We start from the raw sequence: 22,363 nt of genomic DNA, 5'->3' as shown, positions 1-22,363 counted from the left end.
TTGTGGTCAATAATAACACCAAGATATTTATACTCCGACACCATCTCTATCTCCTCTCCATTTATCAGAGACGGAGTAGGTGAGAGAGCCTCACGTCTAAAATCAAAGATCAAGTCTTTGGTCTTGGAGGTATTCAGTTGCAACTGGGAGGCTTCACACCACTCAACAAATTCTTGCAGCACTGGACCATGTTCAGTTTCGTCTCGCTCCAATAAGCTGATCACAGCAGTGTCATCTGCAAATTTAATGATATGATGTCCATGGTACCTACTGCGACAACAGTCCGTGTACAGTATGTATAGTAATGGTGACAAGACACTACCCTGTGGTGTCCCAACTGAAGTGAAGCGGACCCCAGATAATGTGTTCCCCACCCTCACTCTTTGTGGCCGCCCAATCAGGAAGTCCAAGATCCAATTAATTAGTGTAGAGTTCAGCTGGAAGTTGTCCCTAAGTCTGTTTGCTAAAATGTGTGGGTGTATTGTATTGAATGCTGATGAAAAGTCTGCAAATAAAACTTGAGCATGTGTTTTGCAACCCTCCAGATGTGTTTACAAATAGTTTAACAGCACTACAATGGCATCATCTGTCCCCCTCCCAAATCTATAGGCAAATTGTCGAGGGTCAAGGGCATGATTACAGGAATTTATGATGTGAGTTTTTATGATCTGCTCTTTTATTGGTCCTGACTGAGATTTAAGAATTAAAAAAGCAGCTCTGTGGGCCTGAAATTGTAGAAAGTTCTGAAAATCCAGACACCTCAAATATGAAATGAAGAGAAATGAATTCCCCTCTACTTTGCATACACTGTATGATACATTATTCTGCCATGTCACACATGCTCTAACAAGCATATGATCCTAATTTTACATCCCAGCTACTTATCTTGTTAGCATTTTTGGAGCGCATGTGTATCTTGTCAGTAAATGTTAAAATGTTTCTGAAGGGTGCTGAGCAGTGTAACACTTCAACACACACATGATTGAATTTCTACAGTGGGATGGGTGATGTCTATTTTCTAGGTTCCAAATCTTCCCACATCCAAAATCACTCAGGAATCACCATAGGCAGTAGGTCGATGGGCATTTCTACTGACAGTAGATGAGTCTGTGTGCTCGGACACAGTACACATAAGTGTGATGGTCTGTTGACTAACTTCCCCTTACAAAGGTCAGATTGGCAGGTGTATAGAATGTGCAACACTGTTGGATTTTAAAAAGTTTTTGCATATTGGCAACAACATCATTTTTGTCTATCTGATTGATGTTGAAGAATGTGACTGCAGTTACTGTATAGTTGTGTCATTGTTAAAAGAAACGAAAAACAGAAACTCTTTGTATTAGTTGATATTGTTTTTTTTTTTGTCCATCACCACAAAAACGATACTCCATTTTAAGGATAACCTTTCAGTCACATGCTGTTCTCCTTGGTAATTACGTAAATGAATGTGGAAAAAAAAAGGTGTAAAGGTTTTACCTTTAACCCATTGTTTCTCAAGAAAATAACTTAGGACTTAAATTTAGTCGAAAACTTTCTTTGGCTATATTATTAATTAAGTTGAATTTTAGGAAGACGCTTTGTTGGTTTTACAGTTTTTCAGTACTTTAGCATTTAATGTTGACTAGGGCTGCAACAAACGATTATTTTAATAGTCGACTAATCACCGATAATTTTTTCCGATTAGTCGACTAATCAGATCATACGTATAATGAATGTAAAACATACAGCTTATCGCACCAGGATGCAGCTGCTCTTATATAACCATCATTATCTTTCAGCTTGGAGTGTTTAAGGTATATGCCAACTAAAAAAAAGACAATTAATATCATAGTTCATTAACCCTTTGATGAAATATGCAGCTTGTTGCAACAAACAATTATTTAACTCTGTAGCAAACACACAAAAATTAATACTTGGGTTTTTGGGTCTTTTTAGGTTTTCTTTCCTTCATTTGTCTCTGGCATCAAACATAGCTACATTTAAATCAAATGAGGTAGGCACCTAAAACTAAGGAATTATTCACAAAAAGTTTTGGTCTCACTGACTCAAATATAACACCAACATGTTCCATATGGACTCAGTCAGGACATTTGCTTGCTGAGGTGTGCCTGTAGCTAGCTTTGTAACAAAGCCGTCTATTGAAAATGAGCGTACTTTTTTATCACTGAAACGTAACATTAGCATTTCTATTGAAACACATCACTGTTATAACGTTACAGAAAACACATGGAATATGTGTGCTAAGGCTAATTAATCAAATCGTCATCGCTAATGTTAACGTTTACAGCTATCAATATGAGTAAGTAGCAAGTTAACTGTCTGTTTACGCTAATTTTATCAGCTAACTTGCCAGTTAGCTTACCAAGATGACAGTCCCTCTTCACAATCAGCCACAACAACATGCTTCCTTTTCAGGTGCTCGTGCATCGTCGTTGTGCTGCTGTGGAAGGCAAATTCTGCCTTACAAATATTGCATTGCACACATTTGTCTTTAGTTTTCTTAAAATGCTCCCACACTTTTGAGCTCTGTTACCGGGTAGCCATGATACCAGAGCCCGTCTGGTTTAACTTCCTGTGACATTACGGCTGACCCCCGGTTACCATAGCACTACTGCGCATGTATGGCAAGGACAGAAAGGCAGACGTAGCAGTGGAAATTGTTTTGAGCAGTTTTGAGAGAAAAACAAAGTTTGAAAAAGTCTACATAATCGTGACTAGTCGACTAATCGTGGCAGCCCTAATGTTGACGCCAAATGCAACAAAAGATTGCCTTGGCCACTTTCTTTTCACTTTCCAGTGTGATTCAGGCATCACATTAAACTAAAGAACTATCAGTGTCTTTTTACTCTTAGTCACTTATTGCTAGCAGCTAGCATTTATTAGCTCGGAGTAGCATGGATTGCAGTTTAAAAAGCAGAAACATCAGTCTAAGTGGCTATTCAGAAGTGTAACCAAGGCAAGAAGTGAGTCCAGATAAGTGTTTAACAACAACTCACAAAGAAAAAGCTAATAATTGTTTTTGAATTATGATCAAACTAAAAATTAGGATTTTTTTTCTAAAATATTTTAAGTATCGGAGGTGGTAAATATTTCAGAATAAATTACAAAAATCTATCTAGAATGGATAGATGTATACCGTACAGCTGATACCATTCTGTAAACCTGTGTAAGCTGTCTTGTCCATGAAGGACAGACTAACAGTGTAGCAGCAATCAAAAATCACAAAATTAAAGGCTGAATTTTATGCGACTATGAACAAAAGCAAGCACATCCGTTGGGCAACACTGGCATTCTACAGAGGAGAAAACGGTGACACATAAAACAAGTGCACACCTGAAAGCAGTGTGATATTTATGAGAGTTGAGTTGTTTTCCATGGTAAACATGTGCCCCTCTGTGTCACTGTTCTGAGCAGCTGTCAGCTCAGCTTCTTCTTCAGAATTCCTCCCTGATTCTCCAAACTGAGAACTGTCTGTGGCTGATAAGACACTGGTTGCTCAAAAGTGCTTGACACTACTAAACACACACAAAAAAGAAAATGAATAAAGAAAAGAAAATATGGTCAGCTGTCCTGCCTAACCTGCTCTCTAAAGATTGTCAAGAGCTTCAGCCATTGTTGTGTTTATGGATTCAGTCATCAATTATCTGTCTGTCAGCATTAAGGCTGGAATCGTAAACTGAATAAGAGAAGCATTATAGCACTAGTTTTTTTCTCCTATTTGGCCAAGGGCTGATTGGAAACTACGGGACTCACTACCCCATCTTAATTAGTTTATCTTAAACTGGTACTGCACAAATATACAGGTCAGTGCTAGCTGAACATCTTTGGTGTGATGTTATAGTTAATTTGTTCTCACATTCTGTTGATAGATTTAGTTGATTATTACAGTTAAATGGTTAATGGACTGTACTTGTATAGTGCTTTTCACTCACACAGTCATATAGCATGTCTTAGTCTTCGTCTATACATTCACACACACAAATAAATCAATGGATGCATCAATATGCAACGTGGAGTTCAGTGTCTTTGCCATGGACGCTTCGACAAGGACGCTTCAACAAGTGACCCAAGGAGTCGAACCACCGATCTTCCGATTGGTGGGCGACTGCTCTTCCTCCTACAGCTGCCCCTACAGTTACACAGTGCACCTATAAATATGTCCTAATGCTATCTAATTTCTCCTCCCTACCTCTTGTGCTTGGGTTCAGTATGAGCAAGAATGGTGTTCAACAAAATATGCTGGGCTGTGGATACATATGATAATTGATGCATATGAAATAAGAGATGGAGAGAAGAGGACGGAATTTGAAGAGCAATTTAAATCTTTGTCCTCTGTCCAAACTTGTTAGTTTGTGACCAGTGGTCTCTATTTTTTCCTGCTTTCACAGTCAATCTGGCAGGCAGCCATCAGCTCTTTTCACTTTCTAACACTTGTACGGCATTTCTGGTTAGTTTCTATTGCGGCCAACACTGTATATCTGTCACTGTGGCTGGTGGGGGATGGAACTCATCCTTCTGCCTGCTTTCAGGGTGATGCATATTGTATGAAACGACTCTACCCTCATTCCTGCTTCTCTCTCTTTTGGCTTGCCATCATAAGATTAATCTCAGTGTTTCGGTCATTTGGCGTTTCCTGCTGCTGATTAAATACATCCCTATTGAGGTCTCACTTGTTTTCCTTGGATGGTCTTATGTGTTTTGAAGACAATTACTGTAATGAGGTGTAATTTTAATCAGCACACTGGTCTAGCACCAATTTAGTTGAAAGATGAACCTGTTCCTGGTAAGCAGGTGAGCACAATGTTAGAATGATTTTATTAAGTCTAAGAATGTATATGTCTGCTCTTTAAGCTCTTAGTGCTTCAACAAGTGGCTCTAACAGCATCCTTGGGGCTCAGCCTTCATTTATCTATAATGCTCTTAAAATTGGAGGACAAAGCCCAACTATAATGATTGTTGTGGACATGAGGGGTGAGGGGGTTTATGCAGGGAACAAACGTTATATTAAAGCGTCATAAAGAGCTGTGAGTTTGACAAGGACAAGGAGTCTAGAAGCAGCTTGCACAGATGGAGGAACATTACCAGGGATAGTGAGTTTGTGTTTGTGTGTGTATGCACTTCTACGTGAGTGTACGCATTGTGCGCATTCAAATAGATTTTCCCTACAGTAGCAGCTTTGCATAGTGAACAAGTTCTGTAGCTTTTGTTGCAGAATGAACCCTCCACATTTGTTTGTCACTGGGTCCGTCTCCACCACAGAGCAGCTCTAACATACACCGATCAGATATGATGTTATGATCATTTTACTACATGTAATTACAATATTACACTGATTTTCATTGCAATTATTTTGCTGTTAATGTCTCTTACAGCAAGAGGTTCCAGGTGCGAATCCCGGCTCTTTCTGTGTTGAGTTTGCATGTTCCCATGTATGTGTAGGTTCTCTCCGGGTACTCCGGCTTCCTCCCACCATCCAAAAACATGCATGTCAGTTTAAATTGGTGACTCTAAATTGTCCCTAAGAGTGATTGTGTGTCTCATTTGTCCCTGTGTGGTCCTGGGACCTGTCCAGGGTGTACCCTGCCCGATGACAGCTGGGATAGGCTCCATGCCCTTAATTGGATTAAGCGGGTATAGAAAATGGATGGATTGATGTCTCTGAATGAATGCTTTCAACCTCATGTTGTAAGTCTAGTTCCCTCATAAATAGCTGAGAGGAATGGCAAGTGATAGCAAATAAATCGATACATGAATCATAAATTGATCTATTAAAGCTCTGAACATTTGAATTTGGGATACAATCAGGTCAAAATGTATAAAAATGTAAATCAAACCCATTTGATGTATGTTTGAACAGTTTAATTGGATAAAACTGTCAGCAGTTATAAGTATAGGATGGGAAAAATCCTCACAAAAACAATTGTATCAAGCAAATCACACTTTTTATGCTCCAAGGCAACAGTCAGCCCTTGTATTTCTGTTTGGTCTTGTCAGACAGACATGTTGACCATGGATTCACAAAACTGAAGATGAATTGATAATCACTATGTAAGACATACCAGCTCTGTATGACGTTACTCACAAACACTGCTTTTTCTTAATCATCTACAGTATGTCATCTTCCACTCTCCCTCATTGTACTACGCCCTCCTCTGTGACGCCAATTATGTCTTCTTACACAGGCATAGATTCTACATCCTGACCGGCAGCTGGATGTCATCTTTTCAGTTTGCTCAAGACCTGTTTTGTTTGTTCAGAAAATGAAGATGTGAAGAGACCCAGCGGATGGGGTTTTCTTTTCTTGTGAAATGTGATTCAATGGACATTTTGGAAGCTGATGCTGATGCTAATTATTTATGTTAGCACTGATAAAGGCTTTCAGGTTGCTTGGATGTTTCCCTGAAGCAACCAAACTGAACACCATCCGATAGCCGTCTGTGAATAGAGATTTTGCCCATGAATATCAGAAACAAGTATCTATGTCCATCAGCCTAAGCTGTGGTTATTCTAATGTTTGTTTTTTTTTTGTATGTGTCTCTTCCTCTACAGGCGGACACCCTGACAGAACAGACCTGTTAGTGAAAAGACAGATCTAAGAAGCGACTCTATTTCCGATGAAACCTGGCAAATTACCAGCATTATTTTTACGAAAAACATAAAACAGAAGAACGCACTCAAGTTTACCTCTCCATCTTACTCTGACCTGGTCAGAGAAGTCCCGTCTGCTTTCTACCTCCCAGAAGAACAGAAAAAGAAGTACCAGCAGTTCATCATCTGTTAGAAATTCCTTTTTTTGTCACTACATGCAACCTGTCTCCACTTTACCTCAGGGACTCCTCTACCAAAACAGCTAACCCAGAGGTACGGACTAATATAGGGCAAGAACACACCTGTGACCTGTAGTTCTTGTTACCGTGGCAACCTGTATTACCTTTCAGGCTCTCTTCACTAATAACCAGCATTGACTTTAGACCTCAAACCATCTGTCAGCTCTAACCTGCTTAGTTAACTGAACTGATCCACATTAGCCCGGACCAGAGGCTAGTGTTTTTGCTGGAAGGTGACTGTAGCCACACCCCTCTGCACAGTGTACCTGGCAGGCAACTATATACCTCAGTTATCACAGCTTCTAGAGAAACACTTTAAGCAACAGCATTCATCCTGGTGCTTTAATCTGCCCGGCAGGTAACGAATGCTTACTTCCCTGGTGCTACAACCTACCCAGTAGACAACTTATGCCAGCTTCTATCATTTGCCTCAGGGGCAACAGTATAGCAACAGTAGCCAGGGAGGCCTCCGGAGAAGCAAAGTGACTCAGGAGTACCGCCTGGCTGGAAGCTTCACATCATTTGCAAATCATGCACAAACCAAATAATTGTAAGCAGTAGCACAAGACAGCAGTTATCCACGGAGCTTTGAGAGATCACATCAGATGTTACCCCTTTTTGTGTCGACTTTACTCATCACCACCTGAAGCCTCCGTGTAACTAAGGCTATCCAAGGAGCGGGAGAAAGTCTTGATAGCCTCATAATTTGTTCTTGCTCTGCTGTCAAGACACAAAGAACAAATACCTTCTTACAGATATAATGGTGGGCATTATACACCCTAGGATCTAAAGAGAATAAAGTCGGAGAAGATTCGGATTGTGTGACAGAGAAGAATAAAGGGGGAGCATAAAACAGCAGAAAAAGAATAATGCAGTGGTGAGTTTCCTTTTCTTGTGTTTATCCATCTATCCATCACTTATATCTTCTCACTAAGACGCTCTACAGACTTGTGTGAACATTCCACAATTCAAGTGTTGCTCATATGGTCCAATCCCTTGACTTTTTATCTTATTATTTGAATAATAGAGGAATGGTTTTAGTTTGTGTATTTTATCATTTAATTCCTGCGCATCACTGTCTGACATTTAAATGACATTTCCGCTGTATTACATGATGCAGTGTTGAGACAGACTAGAGATTAAGATGGAGGGAAAGATAGTGTCTGTGTAGAAAATGTCATTAACTGAAACTGAACTCTTCTGCAACAGCACGCTGCACTTCTTGGGAAAATGTTTGAAAATAGCTCGACTCACAGAAACTGTTAGAAGAAGCAGGTCATAGTAAATGTGAAAATATCAGTCAATATTTCAGCCTCTCATCATGCAGTTGTTACAAGAATGGGCTTTGACATATGGCTCCACAGCGCATGGGGAGATGGTTTCGGTGCCTTTAACTCCCCTATAAAACCTGAAACTGAAGCAGACACGGACGATGACAATACTTAATACTTAAATACTGATGTGTTTAGACCAGTTAGATCAGATTTATGAAAGACTGAAACTGTTAAAACTCCAAGTAAATAGAAAACTATATAGAAGGCTCAATGAATAAAAGAAGATGCCAGCAAATGCTATGACAAACAACAGAAAATGTTCTGTTATTATTGCTGCTCTAGTTTTCTTTTGTTTTTATTGAACTTTTTATTGAATTAATTTGATTAAAATTTGTTTTAGTGTTTGTTTTCAGGGCTGCACGGTGGTGTGGTGATTAGCACCATCGCCTCGCAGCAAGAGGGTTCCCGGCTGGGACCTTTCTGTGTAGAGTTTGCATGTTCTCCCCATGTATGCGCGGGTTCTCTCCAGGTACTCTGGCTTCCTCCCACCGTCCAAAAACATGCATGTCAGGTTAATTGGTGACTCTGAAATTGTCCTTTGGAGTGAGTGTGAGCGTGTGTGTGGTTATTTGTCTCTGTGTGGCCCTGTGATGGACTGGCCACCTGTCCAGGGTCTATCCCGCCCAATGACTGCTGGGATAGATAGTGGTATACATGGATATAATATCGGACCTGTAATTTAATTTTGAACAAAGAGTTTGGGGGGAAGTTCTGGCCTCACCTCAGGAACCCTCACCCTCAGTCAGTCAGGGGCAGTCACTCACGCAGCGCTCTTCTTCGTTGAAAGTCTCCTCACATCTTCACGCCTGAGTCTTTTCCCCACCCTCTGCTTTGTGTTACCATGGCAACACAGACCCTTCCCCCTTACCACCTGTGGCTGATTTGCAGTGATGTATTGAAGGCAGAGTTGGCGTCAGCCAGTCAGACCAAGAGCTTGAACATGAGCCGAGCACTTGTGTGTCCGTGTGAAATTTTTTTGGTCTGTTTTGGAGGGGCTCACAAGCTCAGATACTGCAGGGAAGTGTGTGCGTGTGTGTGTGTGAGAGAGAGGTCATAAGTACAGTATATTTAAGTGGCACGTTGATCTACTGCTGCATTAAAGGACACATGGGGCCAACAAAAGGCAGGATGAGATGACATTATCTCGTTGTGTGTCTGCGAGTGTGATTGTGTTTGTATGATATGAAATTGGATCATTGAATGAGTCATCTGTGACTCTCTGAGACTATTGCAGCAGTTACGCTGTGTGTGAAAAAGTGTGTGTGTAGATGTGTAACATAAAGCTAACTGTGGTTTATATGAGCAGAGGCACTGATATCTTCATCTCAGCATGCATTCAAAAACGGGTGGTCAGAAGATGTATGTGTACATGCAGGCATTCAGTCTGCCTGTCTGAAGCTAATATAACAGTAGAAGAAGAAGCCCTTTATTTCTTTGACAAAATTCTATTCATTAAAAAATAAGATGGCTGCACATTGAGCCCCGGGATCAATATTTGTGTCTGCAGCAGTCTGAGCAGCGCATATTTCTCCTGTAATTTTAGCAGCAAAAGTCTTGAGGGAAGAGTGCTGCCTGTAGATATAAGTGGCTTGTTCAAAGTTATCAAAAACATGACTGCTCCTTTAATTTGAATCTACACAGATGAAAACATAGTTATGAATACTGTATTGCATTTCTGTCAGTAGTTCTCTACGGAATCCTTTATAGTGGAGCCAGCTGAAATCCCCGTATGTATCATTTATAAGTCTGTGGATCAAACAAACAAGATACGCTGCACTCATCATGAAGCTTTAGATACAGTAGCGGTTGATTTATTTTTTTATTTTTGATGTCATTTTGTAGAGAGCCAGGTAGGCTGCTCCCACTTTCTCTTTGTTAAAATACGGTACTTTCCTCTTGACGTTCTGACAAATCTTAGGGGTGTGGAGATGCATTCATTTGAATTATAACCTGCTTTTTAAACGTTGAAGAAACCATTTGATTTATATGCTTCTTGGATCCTTTGAAATTTCTAACATGGTTTTGTATCCACATACTGTAAGTTTCTGAACCCCAGCAGCTTTTCACAATTTGTTTTGGATTAAGAGTGTATGGGTGGCATGTGGCTGCCTTCAGTTCCCCTTGGGAAAAGGAAAACTTTTTTTTTTTTTTTCAAAATCTTTCAACATTTTAGAAACACGTCGTCATTGTAGACTCTCCTCAGTCAACTACTTGTACGGGCAAAAAATGGGAACCAGGAAAATGTTACCTGGACACTGAATGTTGCTGGTGAGTCTCGTCTTACTAAGGAGGTCCAAGCTTTTTGACAGCACTGTCGTCAACACCAGTCCTTTCTCTCTCATCTGCGCCAAAAAGACATCGGTATAAACCCACAATTATTACACTTTGATCATTCACACATGCTCAACAGAGGACACTCAGCCCTGCATCACTGTATGCTTACACACATCAAGCAGGCGTTGAGGAATCAGCTGAGTGACGACAGCAACATTGGTTAGAGTGGTGCCTTTGGCAATGACAGCTTGCCCATACACACATATCCCATTTCACCTCAGTTCGGACTCGGAAGCATACAGTCACAGACAGCCTCTCATGCCACCTCTGCACTTTAGCACACGACACTGACAAGCGACCGGGTTTTTTTATGTTTTTTTTTTGTTGTTGTGCATTGCTACTTGTGAAGAACAAGCAAAAAACAAGTTGTCTGATGAAACAAGGCTTGTAATGCATCATAAAATCTAAAATTCTGTGTCTGAAAAAACTGAATAAGCAAATGAAAATAAATTAATCTAATTTAATTGTTCACAAGGTAGGGCTGAGCGACATGGCAAAATCCCGATATGGCGTTTATAAATGTAAGTATCAGCTCAATGTAAATGTAATATCAGCTCACATTTTCACGCTCTCTACGTAGTTGCTGAGATGTTAGCAGTTCTAGTGATTGGACAAATAAGTTGTGTTTCCCATTTTGGCATTCACCAACCAATGACACTATTTTAGAACATCTGTTCTGTGTCATTTTTACTGAATCCAAACCCCTTCAATATCATGGATGTAGTGGACCCTACATCAGATCAGTCTCTGTCTCACCCATGCTTTTGTGGCTCTTTTTGGCTACACTTGTTCTCTCCTATGTTTCTGCACCTTTAGTCCACTGGTAGGTCATTTTATATTTTTTTTTGGCCTTTTGGGTTTTCTGGTGGTTAGCAACTAGCATAGAGGCCCATTACCACTGACAAGTAGACTGGAGTGTTTATACGTCCGTTTCTCAATACCAAGTACACCAAGTACGTACTTGTGTACTTACTAATATGGACTTGTCGGAAGTACGGACTTCTGAGGACGGAAGAACGCCAGTACGCTCATTGTGCATTTGGAACGGAAGCGTAGTTGATTGCGTCAAAGACTTTGACGTTGCCGCCAAAAATAAAAAAACATAAATGATTGTTTTTGATTTTTCTGTTCATTGTAGCCACTCTGTGTGATTTCTACAGCAAAGAAAAATCAAAACATTTCTAGAAAAGACTGAAAATGGCTGTGCTTGTAGCTGCTGTGGGAATGCTTTATTTTATAGCTGAAGAGGAGGTGGTGAGGCTGAGGAGGGAGATATGGGAGCGACGATAGCCAGGATGCCGAGGAGGAGCAGGAGGCTAATGGCCTGTCAACTTTGGTACGTTTTTTTTACCCCCAACGTCTCATTTTTCGGTAGGATTTTTTTTTTTTTTTAGCACTCCCTTGTAGAGGGCTGCATTGGGATCTCAAATCTCGCGGGAGCGGACGGCTAAAAAAAACCCACTGCAGGATCGGGATTTAGCCTAGCGACAGGATGCCAATCAATAAATAATGTGGAAAGGAAGCTCAAAGAAGGTCTTTACAGCACAAAGACAAAGCAAGGCAAGTCTGACATTTGGAGAAGTTTCTCAATTGTCCATGAATCTCTTTATTAATAGCCTATAAAATTACTTGTGTTCTCCTGCGCGACGGGAGAAGACACAAAATCAGTGCATTTCTTTTATTGTGAGCATCCCTGACAAAACGAGCATGGCATCCCCTTTGCAACAGGTCAGCTGGCTAAAAAAAAAAAAAGAAAAGTAGGTGGGGAAGGGGGGTATTTATTGAAATATGCACAGTTTCAATTAGTATAAACATATCTTAATATGATACATTTTATTGTACACAAACGTGACTTTAATAAACTCAAGAATGTATTAAAGCTGGTATAACCCAGAGATTCTAGTAATTTCTGAGAAATATGAATGCAACATAATACACATCTGGGTTCAGGTCAAATTACGTTTATAATGTGGAAAAGAAATGCAATATAGAGACAAAGCAAAGTATGAAAATGACGTAAATGGCAAAAACATATTGGAAAGAGACAGGACCCTGCATGTTACACTAAACAATTATTTGTCCTGGTTTTATTGAGGCAATAATTCCCAACCGCTAAAGAGAACAAGAAAGACACCGGTGAGGATGCATTGTCTGATTTCTCTGCTCTGTCTGCAGGATTCTGTTACGGTGTGTCCACAGGTAACAAAAATACCAGCACCCCAAGGGAGATGCACCGTTTTAATTGGCTGATTGTTATTTTATGTTGTTGAATCAATGGATTAAAAATGTTTTTTTTGTGTGTTTTTTTTCCATTTTACCTTTAATTGAACATTGAGCTCGAAAAGACATTGAGTTTAAATAAATTCAGCGTTTTCTATACCAGGCCACAGGGCTTAAGTGCCCTCTAAAAAAATCCCAGATCAACCTCTTACATCGAAATTCAACAGCAAAATGGATTACAGTGCATCCCCCTTCCATCAGATTATTGTCACAAAACCTTTTGCTCTATTTTGATAATCGCAGATTATGGAAGAGAAAATTGATGTACCAGGTAATAGAAACAGGGGAATGCAGCAAGATGCCTTTCAGTTTCTGTCAACAAATTTAGGCCCAGTGAAATCACTTAAAAAATTTTTTTTTTTCAGAAATAAAAGCATCTCCACCTTATTGTCAGATACACTATATTGGCAAAAGTATTCATTCACCCACCCAAATAATTAAATTCAGGAGTTCTTATCACTTCCATGGCCACAGATGTATAAATGTAAGCACCTAGGCATGCAAACTGCTTCTACAAACATTTGTGAAAAAATGGGTCGCTCTGACGAGCTCAATGAATTCCAGCGTGGTTCCGTGATAGGATGCCACCTGTGCAACAAGTCGAGTCGTGAACTTTCCTCGCTACTAAATATTCCACAGTCAACTGTCAGTGGTATTATAACAAAGTGGAAGCGATCGGGAACGACAGCCACGAAGTGGTAGGCCACACTAAATGACAGAGCGGGGTTAGCGGATGCTGAGGTGCATAGTGCGCAGAGGTCAGCAACTTTCTGCAGAGTCTATTGCTTCAGACCTCCAAACTTCATGTGGCATTCAGATCAGCTCAAGAACATTGCGTAGAGAGCTTCATGGAATGGGTTTCCATGGCCGAGCAGCTGCATCCAAGCCATACATCACCAAGTGCAATGCAAAGCGTCGGATGCATTTTATCAGCATACCAAGAGATTTTGGACAATTTCATGCTCCCAACTTTGTGGAAACAGTTTCGGGGTGGCCTCTTCCTGTTCCGACACGACTGCGCACCAGAGCACAAAGCAAGGTCCATAAAGACATGGATGAGCCAGTTTGGTGTGGAAGAACTTGACCGGCCTGCACAGAGTCCTGACCTCAACCAATAGAACACCTCTGGGATGAATTAGAGCGGAGACTGCGATCCAGGCTTTCTGTCCAACGTCAGTGTCTGACATCACAAGAGTACTTCTGGAAGAATGGTCAAAAATTCCCATAAACACACTCCTAAACCTTGTGGAAAGCTTGCCCTAAAGAATTAAAGCTGTTATAACTGCAAAAGGTGGGCCGACGTCATTAAAACCTTATGGATTAAGAATGGGATGTCATTTAAGTTCATATGCGTGTAAAGACAGATGAGCAAATACTTTTGACAACATAGTGTATGTGTTTGTTTTTGCATTTACTTCTTTTACAGACAAAGTAGACATTTATTCTTTTAGGAATATCAGATTGAATCAGAATTTTGAGTCTCCTCTACGAGCAAACCAATGACATGTTTGCTTAAAAGAGTCTGTAGTTCTGTTCCTATGCGCACGGAGCATTCAATGAGGAGTGATATGTGCGTGAATTCATGTGTGTTCATTTTCCATCATGAAACTTTCGAAAGGTCACAAAATCTGTTACCCTCAGTCATTCTTTCAGCTCTTTTGTCCAAAGGAAGACCACACTGCGCCCTGTTTGTTTATTCTAATAATTTTGTCTCTTAATATCCTCCTTCCATCTTCCCTGTGGAGATCCTCCTGTTTCTGTCCAGCTATTTCTGGCTGAATCTTCCGCCTGATGACTCCTGCAGTGCCGTGCATCCATCTTCTCATCTTGTGTCAACCTGCTGCTCTCAATCAAAGCAGCAAAGAGGCACGTCAAGACTTGCATGTGTCGGTAATGACATGCACAGAGGAATTCACAGTTTTAGCATTCATGAGCTGAAAGAAAAGCGACTGGCAGGATTAGCTGCAGTGTTATTGTTCTACTAGTGATATCAGTGTAATGACGCCTCGCTGCTAATCTTTTCACCTGCTGTCGTTCATAGTCCACTCACTCTTCATCTAGAAAAAACTAATGAATTCACAAAGGGGAATTCTTATTTACCCTTTACAAGCCCTGATTGAATAATGATGATAATCTTGAACCCTGTTATTGCCATCCCTCATATCTTTATGTTTTGCTACCAAGAAGCCAGATTTTTTTCTAACCTTTAAATGGTTCTTGAGCAAAAGTTCTTCAGGCTTTCAAGTTTTTTGTTTTTTTTTGCGGGGGGGGCGTTCTTTGGACATTGGCTGCTTTTTCACTCATCTTCAGTCCAGTGCTTGTACTTGATTTTTTTTCAAAGTGATGCGTTGATCTAAAAGCAAATAACTCAAGGGATGAACCAGTGTTGTCTACATATAACTGACAATCAAGGAAAGAACCAATTTTAGATTGTATCTGCAGGTGCTGTTACTGCCAGCCAGTTTCAAAGACACTTTTGTTGCCATTTCTTTAGTTGCATCTACAAAAACATGCCAATGAAAACAATTTCACAGACACAAGACATTGATTTGCACCAAAAAGATGATTCCCAAAGAGCTATTGGCTGAAAACTTATCTCAGCATGATGTGCAGTGTGGTCTTAAAAAGTTTGACGAAACTGGACAAGTGGAGGACAAAAGAAGTGGCAGGCCGAAAAAACGGCAGATATACAATACCTAAGTGATGTCTTCAAGAAATATGAAAAAATCCAGCAAAGACCTGACACAGGACCTGAGAGATGCATCTGGACCTTCAGTTGATCCATCTACTGTTGGCCCAAGCCTCATCAGAAATGGTCTCCATGGAAGGGTGGCTGTCAAGAATCCATTCTTAAGGAAGGGAAACAGGGAGAAAAGGCTGAAGTATGCCAACTGACTCAAGAAGTGGACTGAAAATCAGTGGGTCTTATGGAGGGATGAATCTTTCCCAGTGGCTGCTTACATATGCTTACACATAACACAACTGTGAAATTAAGCTTAAGTATCAAAGGATAAAATATATTTTTGTCTGGTACATATCCAGATTTAGTACTCCTCCAGGCCAGTGGCATTGAGAAGTTGATCGAGTACTTGTAGAGGTCTTGATATTGTGTGTCTGGAACACTGTCATTTCGAGTAGCTCCAGTTCTAATTTACAGGTCTGTCTAACGTTTTATCCCTACACAAACATGTATACATTATGTGTAGTATACGTTTAGGCATGGATACACATTAAGGTATAATAGAATATAATTATTGTTGACAGTATTGTAGGCCTAACTTATGCCTTTAAATGTAAACACAGACTGTTTCCATTGCAGCTTCACTTAAATGTACAATGTGAGTTTTTTTTTTTTATTGTGACATGAACAAACATACAGCAGTCAATCGGCTTTACACACTAATTTAAAGAGCATGACGTAGTTTAACACTACCTTACTGTCTGATTTAGTTTTCGCTCAGTGTCAGCCTGTATGTAAACCTGGTTTATAGTAGGGCTCTGAATCTTTGCTTTCTCAACAATAGGTTCACCTATTAACGATTCAAAGCATTTAAAGATGCACCTGGATTTCCTTTTATAAAGATTCAGAAGGGTGGACTCATTTTATATGAAATATATAAAATATATATCTTTATTAACACTAGATATGTTATTTGTGCTGCAACAATATAATTTTACTCTGGGATTACTAAAGTGTCAGGTCCCAGTTTCTTAGATTATATTACTATTTCACCTCTCATCTCTGCATCATTAACCCTGATTAACAGCCGGCATTAACCCTGCACAGAGACCTGTAGTACTTAATAACCGTGGGAACACATCTTTACAAAATGAGAGAGCATCCAGAAAATAGACTGGTAGCTCAGACCACACACCAAACTAATAATAAAAAAAAGGCTTTAGTTTTATTCTCATTTACTTCCATTTCCCTCATCTCTATTTGGACCATTGACAGATAGTAGGCTTTTTCTTTTAAGCACAATCTCATTCCGAGTCATGCTCCGAACTGGTGCTCTAACGCCCATCATAATTCCTCCATCACAAATCTGCTTCTTAAACTCTGGACTCCACTGTTGCAACATTCCTCTGTATTTGTTTAAGTTTTTAGTGGTTACCAGTGGGAACTGATGCTTTTATGTCCAGTATTATATGTTTTGTTTATATATATATATATACAGTATATTATGGCATGCCGTTCAGGAAATTAATCTTTGAATTTATAGAATGAAACTTTGAATATATTGAATGAAACTTCAAATATTTTCAATGAAACTCGAATATATGGAATGAAACTTGACTGACGTCAGACTTAACGGAAGTGCCTGCGGCCATCTTGTCTAAGGTGTGGATACTGTGGCGAAAAGCGAATGAATCAGTCCGCTCGGAATCTCGTAGGAGGAATATTAAATAATGAAGACCTCATTAATACACTGGCGAATGCATTTACGGGCCAAAATCCTCCCGATAACCCTGCCTAATATCGTTCTTCTGACGAAGAAGTTTGCTTTTTAATCGTGGCAGACCTACTACAACAGGCCAGGCAGCTGTTTATCAGACCAACCTCAGCATGCCTTCAACCTCTAAGGAGTGCCTCAAAACAGCCCCTGTGTGCAATCTCCACCCGAAAAAAAAACAAGAAAGGGCCCAAGACACAAGATATAGGAATAGCTAGGTTTTATTTATTTAAAACTAGATGAGGGCTCTTATAGTGCATATAAATAAATAGATCATATTCTATATCTCAGTTACACGGTGGTGTGGTTGGCACCATCTCCTCACTGCAAGAGGGTTCCAATGAAACTCCGGGCTGGTTCTTTCTGTGTGGAGTTTGTATGTTCTCCTTGTGTATGCGTGGGTTCTCTCCGGGTACTCTGACTTACTCCCACCGTCCAAAAACATGCATGTTAGATTAATTGGTGTCTCTAAAAATTGTCCTTGGGAGTGAGTGTGAGCATGTGCGTGGTTGTTTGTCTCGTTTGTCTCTGTGTGGTCCTGAGATGGACTGGCGACCTGTCCATTGTTTACCTACCGGTCCACATGAACTTTAAAAATGGCGGTGTAGGAAGAAAGACCAGACAAATCAACTGCCGGAAATTACGTTCTGAGCAGACCAATCGGAGCCCTTGCTGTCTGTGTCAACACCACGCGTAGTTAGGATTTTTGGAGGTTACTAGGCTACAGCCTAGTTTATGCTACTGCATCACGTCGACGGCGTAGGACATGATGCCATCATTGAGCATTCGAAGTTCTGCGTCGAGGGAACGCATTGCTCTGCAATTCACCATGCCGGTAGGGGGGGTGTGGCTGTGTGTTTGTGTGGTTTCAGGGATTATAGCTGAATCTTTGTTTTTTCTCCCAGTCACAGTTAACAACAATAAACAATGGCAACCGAGGTGGATCAGCTGTATTTGTAGTTGGAGCTCATCAATATTGAAGAACAAATACTTATATTGCAAATGTTGAAGCGCAGTCGACAGAGAAGACGTTTGCGGAGGTGGTCTGTACAACCGGTCGAGGCTAGGAACGAGTGAATTTACAACACCCACTGAGGGAGCTGGAGGAACAAATTCACTTTAGATACTATGGAATGTCAACTGCCAATTTGACGAGCTTCTTCACCTTATACAGGCATTAAGACTGGAAAAAGCAACTGCCAGAAATTAAGTTCTGAGCGGACCAATCACAGCCCTTATGGTCCGCGTCAACTCGACGCATAGTTCGGGATTTTTTGGAGGTGATGCAGAAGCATAAACTAGACTTAAGTAGGTTTAGAAAATGGATGGATGGATATTATATATCTCACTGCAGCTATAATGAGCCCTGGTAACAGGGCATCTTCTCCATTTAAAAAACAACTATTAATTAAACAAAGATTAATAACTAAAAAACTTGTTATAACAAAGGGGTTAAGTAGCCAAACATGTTAAATTAGATGTTTCACTTACCACTGAGCTGTCGTTATTGGAAGCCATGTTGAACTGACTGAAATTCACATGCATACGTAGCAATTTGAAAAAAAAAAAAAAAAAAACTTACATTACGAAGTTGTGTGTATGTGTGAGCGTGTGGTTGCAAGATACAAATACATTTGTGAATCTTTGTAAATTTGTAAATCGTCCTGCGCATTTGTCAATCGTCCTGCGCATTTATAAATCGTCCTGCGCATTTGTGAATCGTCCTGGGCATTTGTAAATCGTCCTGAGCATTTGTAAATCGTCCTGCGCATTTATAAATCGTCCTGCGCATTTGTCAATCGTCCTGCGCATTTGTAAATCGTCCGGCGCATTTGTGAATCGTCCTCAGCATTTGTAAATCGTCCTCAGCATTTGTTAACCTTGTCCTGCGCATTTGTCAATCGTCCTGAGCATTTGTAAATCGTCCTGAGCATTTGTAAATCATCCTGCGTATTTGTAAATCGTCCTGAGCATTTATAAATCCTCCTGAGCATTTGCAAATCGTTCTGAGCATTTGTAAATCGTCCTGTGCCTTTGTAAATCGTCTTGAGCATTTGTAAATCGTCCTGTGCATTGTAAATCGTCCTGAGCATTTGTAAATCGTTCTGAGCATTTGTAAATCAACCTGAGCATTTGTAAATCGTCCTGAGCATTTATAAATCCTCCTGAGCATTTCTAAATCGTCCTGAGCATTTGTAAATCGTCCTGAGCATTTGTAAATCGTCCTGCGCATTTGTCAATCGTCCTGCGCATTTATAAATCGTCCTGCGCATTTGTCAATCGTCCTGCGCATTTGTAAATCGTCCGGCGCATTTGTGAATCGTCCTCAGCATTTGTAAATCGTCCTCAGCATTTGTTAACCTTGTCCTGCGCATTTGTCAATCGTCCTGAGCATTTGTAAATCGTCCTGAGCATTTGTAAATCATCCTGCGTATTTGTAAATCGTCCTGAGCATTTATAAATCCTCCTGAGCATTTGCAAATCGTTCTGAGCATTTGTAAATCGTCCTGTGCCTTTGTAAATCGTCTTGAGCATTTGTAAATCGTCCTGTGCATTGTAAATCGTCCTGAGCATTTGTAAATCGTTCTGAGCATTTGTAAATCAACCTGAGCATTTGTAAATCGTCCTGAGCATTTATAAATCCTCCTGAGCATTTCTAAATCGTCCTGAGCATTTCTAAATCGTCCTGAGCATTTGTAAATCGTCCTGAGCATTTGTAAATCAACCTGAGCATTTGTAAATCCTCCTGAGCATTTGTAAATCGTCCTGAGCATTTGTAAGTCGTCCCCAGATTTTTTAATTCGTCCTGAGCATTTATAAATCCTCCTGAGTATTTGTAAATCGTCCTGAGCATTTTTAAATCCTCCTGAGCATTTGTAAATCGTCCTGCGCATTTGTAAATCGTCCTCAGCATTTGTAAATCGTCCTGAGCATTTGTAAATCGTCCTGAGACTTTATAAATCTTCCTGCGCATTTGTAAATCGTCCTGAGCATTTGTAAATCGTCCTGCGCATTTGTAAATCGTCCTGAGCATTTGTAAGTCGTCCCCAGATTTTTTAATTCGTCCTGAGCATTTATAAATCGTCCTGAGCATTTGTAAATCGTCCTGAGCATTTTTAAATCCTCCTGAGCATTTGTAAATCGTCCTGCGCATTTGTAAATCGTCCTCAGCATTTGTAAATCGTCCTGAGCATTTGTAAATCGTCTTGAGACTTTATAAATCTTCCTGCGCATTTGTAAATCGTCCTGAGCATTTGTAAATCGTCCTGCGCATTTGTAAGTCATCCTGCGCATTTATAAATCGTCCTGTGCATTTGTAAATCGTCCTGCGCATTTGTAAATCGTCCTGTGCATTTATAAATCCTCCTGAGCATTTGTAAATCCTCCTGAGCATTTTTAAATCCTCCTGAGCATTTGTAAATCGTCCTGCGCATTAGTAAATCGTCCTGAGCATTTGTAAATCGTCCTGAGACTTTATAAATCTTCCTGCGCATTTGTAAATCGTCCTGAGCATTTGTAAATCGTCCTGCGTATTTGTAAATCGTCCTGAGCATTTGTAAATCGTCCTGAGCATTTATAAATCCTCCTGAGAATTTGTAAATCGTCCTGTGCATTTGTAAGTAATCCTGTGCATTTATAAATCGTCCTGAGCATTTGTTAACCTTGTCCTGTGCATTTGTAAATCGTGCTGCGCATTTGTAAATCATCCTGTGCATTTGTTAGCCTTGTCCTCCGCATTTGTAAATCGTCCTGTGCATTTGTAAATCGTCCTGCGCATTTGTGAATCGTCCTGAGCATTTGTGAATCGTCCTGTGCATTTGTAAATCGTCCTGCGCATTTGTTAACCTTGTCCTGTGCATTTGTAAATCGTGCTGCGCATTTGTAAATCATCCTGTGCATTTGTTAGCCTTGTCCTGCGCATTTGTAAATCGTCCTGTGCATTTGTTAGCCTTGTCCTGCGCATTTGTAAATCGTCCTGCGCATTTGTGAATCGTCCTGAGCATTTGTGAATCGTGCTGTGCATTTGTGAATCGTCCTGTGCATTTGTAAATCGTCCTGCACATTTGTTAACCTTGTCCTGAGCATTTGTGAATCGTCCTGTGCATTTGTAAATCGTCCTGCGCATTTGTGAATCGTGCTGAGCATTTGTAAATCGTCCTGTGCATTTGTTAACCTTGTCCTGAGCATTTGTGAATCGTGCTGAGCATTTGTAAATCGTCCTGCGCATTTGAAAATCGTCCTGTGCATTTGTGAATCGTCCTGTGCATTTGTGAATCGTCCTGTGCATTTGTTAACCTTGTCCTGAGCATTTGTGAATCGTCCTGAGCATTTGTGAATCGTCCTGTGCATTTGTGAATCGTCCTGCGCATTTGTGAATCGTCCTGTGCATTTGTGAATCGTCCTGCGCATTTGTGAATCGTCCTGAGCATTTGTTAACCTTGTCCTGCGCATTTGTTAACCTTGTCCTGCGCATTTGTTAACCTTGTCCTGCGCATTTGTTAACCTTGTCCTGAGCATTTGTGAATCGTCCTGCGCATTTGTGAATCGTCCTGTGCATTTGTGAATCGTCCTGTGCATTTGTTAACCTTGTCCTGAGCATTTGTGAATCGTGCTGAGCATTTGTAAATCGTCCTGCGCATTTGTAAATCGTCCTGTGCATTTGTGAATCGTCCTGTGCATTTGTGAATCGTCCTGTGCATTTGTTAACCTTGTCCTGAGCATTTGTGAATCGTCCTGAGCATTTGTGAATCGTCCTGTGCATTTGTGAATCGTCCTGCGCATTTGTGAATCGTCCTGTGCATTTGTGAATCGTCCTGCGCATTTGTGAATCGTCCTGAGCATTTGTTAACCTTGTCCTGCGCATTTGTTAACCTTGTCCTGCGCATTTGTTAACCTTGTCCTGCGCATTTGTTAACCTTGTCCTGAGCATTTGTGAATCGTCCTGCGCATTTGTGAATCGTCCTGTGCATTTGTGAATCGTCCTGTGCATTTGTGAATCGTCCTGTGCATTTGTAAATCGTCCTGTGCATTTGTGAATCGTCCTGTGCATTTGTTAACCTTGTCCTGAGCATTTGTGAATCGTCCTGCGCATTTGTGAATCGTCCTGTGAATTTGTGAATCTTCCTGTGCATTT

At 40.5% G+C, this 22,363-nt stretch overlaps 1 protein-coding gene across 1 annotated transcript in view; it reads left to right on the top strand.

Moving 5' to 3' along the window:
- The window catches only part of LOC140272814 (thyroid hormone receptor alpha), a 109,053-nt gene that overhangs the window by 27,877 nt on the left and 58,813 nt on the right, over positions 1–22,363 (top strand). The window contains exon 2 of the mRNA XM_072368284.1: positions 6,550–7,704. The gene's annotated coding sequence lies outside the window, so the exon portion shown is untranslated. The remainder of the gene's footprint in view (positions 1–6,549; positions 7,705–22,363) is intronic.

Source organism: Leuresthes tenuis, unplaced genomic scaffold, assembly GCF_036924035.1.
Source record: "Leuresthes tenuis unplaced genomic scaffold, fLeuTen1.0.hap1 SCAF_17, whole genome shotgun sequence".
NCBI lineage: Eukaryota > Metazoa > Chordata > Actinopteri > Atheriniformes > Atherinopsidae > Leuresthes > Leuresthes tenuis.
This window is presented reverse-complemented; position numbering and strand designations above follow the sequence as displayed.